Source organism: Vespa crabro, chromosome 1 (assembly GCF_910589235.1).
Source record: "Vespa crabro chromosome 1, iyVesCrab1.2, whole genome shotgun sequence".
NCBI classification, from domain to species: domain Eukaryota; kingdom Metazoa; phylum Arthropoda; class Insecta; order Hymenoptera; family Vespidae; genus Vespa; species Vespa crabro.
Window position 1 is genome coordinate 16,353,906 of NC_060955.1, and position 8,203 is coordinate 16,362,108.

The 8,203-nt window shown below is 33.0% G+C and overlaps 4 non-coding genes across 4 annotated transcripts; all 4 read right to left on the bottom strand.

Moving 5' to 3' along the window:
• Positions 1 to 1,984: 1,984 nt before the first annotated feature.
• Trnas-aga lies at positions 1,985 to 2,066 on the bottom strand. Its single transcript has one exon. It is a non-coding gene; the product is annotated as a tRNA-Ser (tRNA).
• Positions 2,067 to 3,626: 1,560 nt separating this feature from the next.
• Positions 3,627 to 3,698, bottom strand: Trnaw-cca. The gene has a single exon. It is a non-coding gene; the product is annotated as a tRNA-Trp (tRNA).
• Positions 3,699 to 6,775: 3,077 nt separating this feature from the next.
• On the bottom strand, positions 6,776 to 6,847 carry Trnaw-cca. The gene has a single exon. It is a non-coding gene; the product is annotated as a tRNA-Trp (tRNA).
• Positions 6,848 to 7,994: 1,147 nt separating this feature from the next.
• On the bottom strand, positions 7,995 to 8,076 carry Trnal-aag. Its single transcript has one exon. It is a non-coding gene; the product is annotated as a tRNA-Leu (tRNA).
• Positions 8,077 to 8,203: the final 127 nt, after the last annotated feature.

Here is an 8,203-nt window from a genome sequence, read left to right on the forward strand (position 1 = left end):
TATTCATTATAAAATCGGAAAGAAATTTGATCGTCCCGAATATATTTTTAACAATATGGAATTGTATTTCTTCTTCTTTTTATCGATATTTTTACAATTTTCCAAATACGTTATAAATAATACTGTAAATAATATATTTTTGTTATGTGTCTTGTTTTACCATTCTAATTTCTCGACAGATATGTCTTAAGTTTATTAGATGAGGATCATTTTATTTTGCGATATATATATATATCAATAATGATGATTTCAATGATCATGAATATATAACTAATGAAATAAACTTAAGCCTGTACTTCTATCGCATAAGAAACATTTATGAAATATATTAAGCCGATTTGGAAGAAGATCGTCTTGAGCTTTTACTCGAGTTTTTGCTTCTTTTGAGATTCTTCGGCTATGAATTTAGAAAGTGTCTTAAGACCGAACTTAAGTAATCTTCAAAATAAGATTTGATTATGATTACTATATTATTTCTCACTGTATGTATTGGTTAATGTTATTGTGTTTCTTAGTTTTCTTGTACATGCGATTGTCCTACTAACACTATAATACTTCCTTTTATATGATCGAAACGAAGATATACAGAACATGAAAAGATAAATTCAACTACTATCACCATTGAACTATTACCATCATTAATACATCCAAATATATTTGCAATTTGTAACACTACACTTAATATTTCAATCCCACTATTGTCGTTAATTTGTGTATTAAATTGATTGAGATATTAATAGTAGTTTAAATTAAAATTAATTAAGATATTAATTTATTATAATACTTACAAAAGAGATGTATGAGTGTGGATATATAATAGAGATAAATCAATGATAAATGTTGCGTCGTGAAGGTGCAACTACGAGAGCGTTTCCAGATACACGTCTTGCACCGGACCAGCGATGATAGTCGATTTGCAGAGGACTATCCCTCGTCTCTTCTTTGTCGTCAGAGTTATGGTCGCGATGAATAAGAGCGGCGGCACTCGGCTCGTTGAAGGTCGTTAGCAAAATACTGCTCGCTGCGTTCCTGCAAATTAATGGGAAAACGCGCATTATTTTAAAGGATCTCGTGAAACTTATGAGATAGATGCGCGATAATAAATATTGTGCGAATTGATGCTATCACCATATATTTGTTGAAATAAGATACAATTCTTGATGTGTTTTGTGTAATGATGTGTGGTTAATTGTGCTTGATATTTTTGAAAGAGTAATAGCCAGTAATGTTTAATAAGACTCGAGAGTCTAGATGTCGTGAATTTGAAGAATGTAACTTGACTGACTTTTTAGTGTCTTTAGAACTATCCGTGTAGATTATAATGAAATTAGGAAAAAGAATAAAAAGGGCGGAATTAAAGTATGATCTGAACATGAAAAGGGAAGGAATAGATGCTCATTGGTCGGGTGTGGATCAGGATAGTTCATTGAAATGTTTAAACATTCCATATGTGCCCCTTTATTTTAGTGATCGTGTAGCCTACAGGGTGTCAATGGATATTTCAAGACTAGATAATTGGATAATCCTTGGTTTGTTGTGCCTAGGCGTTTACTTTCATTATTTATTTATCGTCTGGCTCGACACATTATCGAAAATTAGATACTTGACTAAAAATGTCTAAGCCCGGACAAAGGTGGCCATGTGTTTTTTTTATCTATGTGTTTTCTTAGCGAATATCCAATGAGTTTCCAAGGACAGATATTTTTAATAGTGATATATGATCCTTAGGAGAAAGTACTGTGAACAATTGAGGGACGCACGTATGAGGGACTAAACGTAAGGGTTTAGATTGTAAGGATAGAATAAAGAAAAAGGATGAAAATATTCGGAAAAAGTAATATTAATATAAGTAGGATATAGTACAAGACGTACTTTGAAATTACAATAGTTATATATATATCAGCTTGTATCTATTATCTCCAACAATGTTTTAAATAAAAAAATATAAAAAATTGGATTAAAAAAATTATTATTCACAAATAACCGCAGTCGGTAGGACTCGAACCTACGCTCCCAGAGGGAATCTGATTTCTAGTCAGACGCCTTAACCACTCGGCCACGACTGCTACATTTTGTTGTATTTGAGTGAATAATAAAACTGAAGTACATACATATACATTTTTTTTTTAATAAATTTATATAAATACATAAATTATTGCTATAATTATTTTTTTTATCAAGAAACAAAATTTATATATCTACGTTTGTATTTAACGTCTTTTAAACATTGTTATAATGGTAGAATTATATTCTCAATTCAATTTTCTCGATTAGCTCGATACTAACAAAAGCTTTGTTATAAATTGTATAAATCTAGAAACTGTAATAGTGAGTGCTTTAGGCACTTTTGAAGGAACAAAAGGGTTTTAGAATTTCTTACCCGTCCTGCATCTGAGTTTCTTATCTATCCTTATCTATCTTCGTAACAAGTTTCAAATGTCAATACAAAGAAAACAAAATTTATGTAACATATAAGATTCCATATCAATGATATCAATGTATATGGATATATGTATAACATTTAATATTGAGTAATTATATATAAATTGATTATAAAGCAATGTATAATATATGTAATTACTTATAGAGAATTATACGTAAAAATTAGAAATGGAATAAATTAAAACTCAAACAAGATGGTTTTGAATTCTTTGTAATTATTTTGAAAAATGTAAATGATATTTGCAATTCTTGTATAATTCACGATCACATTCTAAAATTTGAAACCTATTTGTTGGTGCACACGTGTGCACTCTTCATAGGATGGACCATATATTATTATACAGAATGTTTGTCCTTGAATATCGTCTAAAAAAATATACAAAGAAGGACAAAAGCACATTGCTGACCATTGTCCGACTTTTAGATATTTCTAATTAAGCTCATAGTCTTCTGTAATGTGTTAATCAATAAAAGCAAGAGCTTTTAAACGAAAGATCAAACGAATCATATGTTTATTTGGAACCCTTAACCCTTAAGAGATTTATTTTTTTAAATATGAAACAGTGCGATCATTTCGTACATAACAAATTAAATAAAACTTGTTTGTTAAATTAACACGGATTCGTTAGTATAATTGATCCCATTTCTAATAAAAATGTAAAATTTATGTTTTATATTATCAACACATTTACAAGTATGTAGGATCGGCCTGTACGCAACACAAGTACGAAAAAGAAAAGCTCAAGATAAAGTTACATTAGCATATAGGCATTGCGACGAATCTTCTAATAATGAGTCGAGAATTTTCTAAGTCAAGAAACTTATTAGCGAGTAGTTTCAAAATATTAGAAAGTTCGTTTCATCGCTTATATAAAAAGCATGATTTAAAACATTAGTTACTTCAGTCAGATCGAGAAGTCATTCGACAATCGTTAGATATACGTGACAGTTTTCTGTGCCTATGTACAAGAACTGATGTGAGTTTCTTTCTCTGTTTTAATAAATTTCAATTTTATTTCGTTTAAATAATTGTTAATGTCAATTTTTCATTCACGTATATCATTGATATAAAAAAATGAAATCGTAGAATTTATAAACATAAAATACATTAATAAAGCATGTTTAATAATATATTTATTATTAGAGATATAAAAAAAAATGAATAACAAAAAAGAAATTGACCTTGACCCCGACGTGATTTGAACACGCAACCTTCTGATCTGGAGTCAGACGCGCTACCGTTGCGCCACGGAGTCTTGTTGTGTTGTTCATTTAAAGTAATTCATTTATACAGTTACTAATAAAGATAAATTTAATTTTGTGCTTATATGTAGTACATTTCTTTAAATATTTGTACAATTTTACATTATCAAACTTAAAATTACAGAAAAATAATATATTTGTATAGCCTATTAAATCTTGTAAGTATCATTGACATATTAATAAAATAAATTTAAAAATCTAACTTACGTTTATCGTAGATATAGTAGCATTATAAAACTGTTACTTCAGGAAGATCTAACTTTAAACTGGCTAAAGTTCCTCTTTACGTAAAAGTTACTTCCATAATGATACGTTTACTTTCCTCTATCATGTTCACTTTAATTTATACATATATATATATATGTGTATATATAAATGCATATATATATGTATATATGTATATATATATATATATATATATATATATATACATATATATATATATATATTGTTACCAAGCATATGCCACGGTAGAATATATATAGTGAAGCATTATACTTCACGAAATTATAGGTTAGCGTTCTACCGTAGCATGTGCTTGGTAACAAGCACGCGATGCGTGCTCACATCCCGCATGCGAGCATCGAAATATGCGGCATGCATGAAAGTAAAGGAGCTTGTGGCTCTCCCTACGTTGAACAAAGTTTCGCGCGGGTTGTCTCATCGAGCCCCTCCTAATGCCAGGCTAACATCATGGAAACGTTAGTTCGACCTCGGCACGTTCTCGCTTATTGCAAGATACTCCGTCATGCCTTGACTTTCGCCCGTGAGGAATTTTTTCAACAGGAACGCATGCAGACGACTGCAATTCCATGACGCCAGAGAAGCGTTCGTGTCAACGAGTCGGAGTCACGTATATACAACAAGAGATATATATACACATACGTACATATTACGTACACGTATAAGTCGTACGTTCAGCTTCGAGAATATGAAACGAGAAGGCTCTTTCCCACCACGAATGTATGTTAATTTTAGGGGAAAGCGTAATAACGCTCGATACGTTGGCGAAATGTAAGTATATATCTTTTACACGGGTATCGAGCTCCGCTCAAAGATGTATATGAATGACTCGCATGTGAGAGCATTGACGTGAACTCGAGCACGGTTTTAACTCTTTGAATGTATGAGTGTGCTTGTAAGAGAAAGAGAGGGAGTGAGAGAGAGAAAGAGAGAGTGAGAGAGCAAGAGTGAGAGAGGGAAGAGACATACGAAGTTTATTAACGTCAGTTTTGGGGAAAACGGTGTCACTGTCCCGTGATCGGCTATCTTACAGAATACTGCGCCTTCCAGAGAGCTTAGTGAAAGTCTCTGAGCGTTGATCACCGGCCAAGACGCTCACATAATCGTTCCTGAGCGTACTTGGACCAGGAATCTGCCAAATTCTGGCCGTTTTAAAGTCAATGAACCAATAAGCCCGAGGAAAGAGATCATTGTGGACCAATAAAGTGACGCTACGTCACAGAGGTGCTTAGGGCCCGCGCGGCTCTTCCTCAAAATTATGTCTTTCCGATCCACGGCTAACATGAATGGTACGAAGCATGACGAAACACCTTGGATCGATCGTTAGCTCGCTCAACTTACCAACTCGATCTCATGCTTTCCTAACAACTTGTCGGTTAAATTGTTGATTATGTCCATTCTACCCGCTAAATGTAGATTACGAAGGCCTGTGAAAATGATCGAACAGATAATGTCGACCGCCATGTTTCTAAAGGCGAGGCGACACAAATAACGCGACGAGTTTCTAACAAAATAAGTCATAATTATACGTATACGTTAATGCATTTGAGATTTTTCTATTATAGATCAATTTACAAACTTGATTACGTTAATTTGTTTAAAAAAAAAAACAAATAAATGATGAGCATTGGAAATTCTCCTCGAATGAAGGTCACGCGTTCTGATTTGTTTTCGTCGTACAAATACGATTGGTCATCCATGTAGCTTATCGGTTAAGAGGAAAGCCTCCAAGGCACGATGATGACTGTTACATAATCAAGAATAAACGAACGTTTGATGATTAACAATCCGAATCATTTAGACTCAATCAGTCGGTACAGAGAAGTAGGAAAACATAAGAGCGATCGAAGTCAAGACGAAGTGTTGCCAGATAAGACGGGGAATTCGATAATTAATAAATGAAACGAACGTTGGAATAATTCTCTTCATACGAAGCTCACGTTCAAAGCCCAATTGTAAAATAAAAGTTGATTTTCTCTTGACATATGATAATAATAAAAGAGATAAATAGAATCGTAGAATTGTTTATATTTTTAAAAAGAAATCTTTCGTTTCTTTTCTTTATTCTTTTTTCATAATGACAATTAAATAAATATTCCAATGAAAATATTATTAACATTTCGAATGAATTTTCTTCATGTATTGTATCATACGATATGATTAATATCCATATTTCTTGAAGTTTTATTCAAGGGAATAATCATAGGACACGTAAATACAAAAGAGAAGCCTGTAAGGCGACGGACCTCTTGGAAGGTCGTGCTAGCCTAGTGCCAGGAGGGGCTAAATGAGACAACCCGCGCGAATGTCGCTCAACCATACGAGAGAGAAGAAATTTCTCTGGTCCATGATATCCTAATCTCTCACCGTTCTTATGCGGGATGTGAGCACGCACCGCACTTCGGATCACAGAAAGAAAAGGTAAAGAGAAAGAGACTCCTCGCAAACAGGCTGCGTTTTTCAATGCCTTCATTGTCATGAAATGTTCTTAAACGACCATTATCTACACGAGATGACTATATAAAATTTATATTATTTTAACTTTAAAAAAAATAAATAAATGCAGATGGGATATATCAACATTAATGTAATCGATAAACTTTTAATCTTTTGTATAGTTAGACTCCTTTTTAATATCGTAACCGACTTATTTGACATTTTCAAAAAATACAATATTCTAAATTGTTCATGCCTTTCATTTTATCTTTCGCAAGTATTAAAAATAAATTTCGAAAGTCGTAGAATCACTTAATAATTATTACGACGGATTTTAATTATTGATGCTATATAAAAATTTTGTTAAAATTGACAAAAAAATTTATGTTCTTGACCCCGACGTGATTTGAACACGCAACCTTCTGATCTGGAGTCAGACGCGCTACCGTTGCGCCACGGAGTCTAGTTATTAGGGAATTCACAGATAAGTAATCTAACCTGAAAATATAATAATTACATTTCCAAAATTATTAAATTATATATTTTTATAAATAATTTTATTTTGATAAAATTAAAACAGTTTATTATATTTTTATAAATCTTTGAAATCTTTAATCGATAGTTTTCGAATACGATTTATAAAATAACCATTGAGTATGAATTTGATTAGACACAGCGAAAAATTTTTTCTAATTCGTAAGAGAATTAAGTAAAAAACAAACATCCGTGGCTAAACGTGAATGAAAAGTAAAAGCTACATAAATAAGCGTCTTATCTCGCTTTCAAAATGGAACACGAAACACGAATGGGATCGATACACGAATGCCAGTGGGGCGTGGTCCGTGGTGGCATCTTCCGAATGAAACTTGTATCAGGATAGCAAGATGTATGGGAGCATCTTTCAGTTGATTTTTTCTTTCATTACACCTATCTTTATTACGATTTCTCTCTTCTATTGTCGTTCGTCGGACAGCAAGAAGAAAATCGACTCTCCCGAATGGAATGGTCAGGAATGGCGAGCCCCCGACAACAACAATCTCAACAGGATCCCATCGAACTGCAAGAGCATGAGAGAGGTTATCGGGTTCTTTCTTTAAAGCCTAACCTTGAAAATGAAAGAACAATTTATTTCAAAAAATTTCAGTGTATTATGCCTCAATTCGATCGAATTAAAATTTCCTTGACAATTGAATTGTATTATGTTAGAATATCCAATTAATTTGATCGGTAAAAATTAAATACTTCGTATGAACATTGAGAGAGATATCTTAAACAGTAAGCTATAGATACGATTTCTTCGTAGTTATATGTATATGACAATATCCTGAGCAGAGTCGCCATTTTTACGGCATTAGTATTCGAGGTCACCGCTAGATGTCGCAGAAGCAGTTCACCACTGCAAGGCGAGCGATTTGCTTCATTTGAGTATGTGCTCCTGTTAGATGTGAACCACGGCGCCGCGTGCCGACGCAAGCCCATTGGACCTTCAAAAGAATCGCACCGAGCATACTGGTAATCGCGCACATCTCTTTCAATGCTATCCTCACCTAAAGTTATCTTTTCTGCTTACGCGATTCTCCATCGTCCTTTCTGAAGAGAAAAAAAAAAATTGGCAGCGGTGGGATTCGAACCCACGCCTCCGAAGAGACTGGTGCCTTAAACCAGCGCCTTAGACCGCTCGGCCACGCTACCTTTGCGGATGCAATTTTTTAATTATTAATTAATAGTATCTTTATTATATTCATATTCTAATTTATTTTATACAATTTAGAAACATTATTTAGTGAAAATTATTGCAATATAAGTTATCTTTCTAATA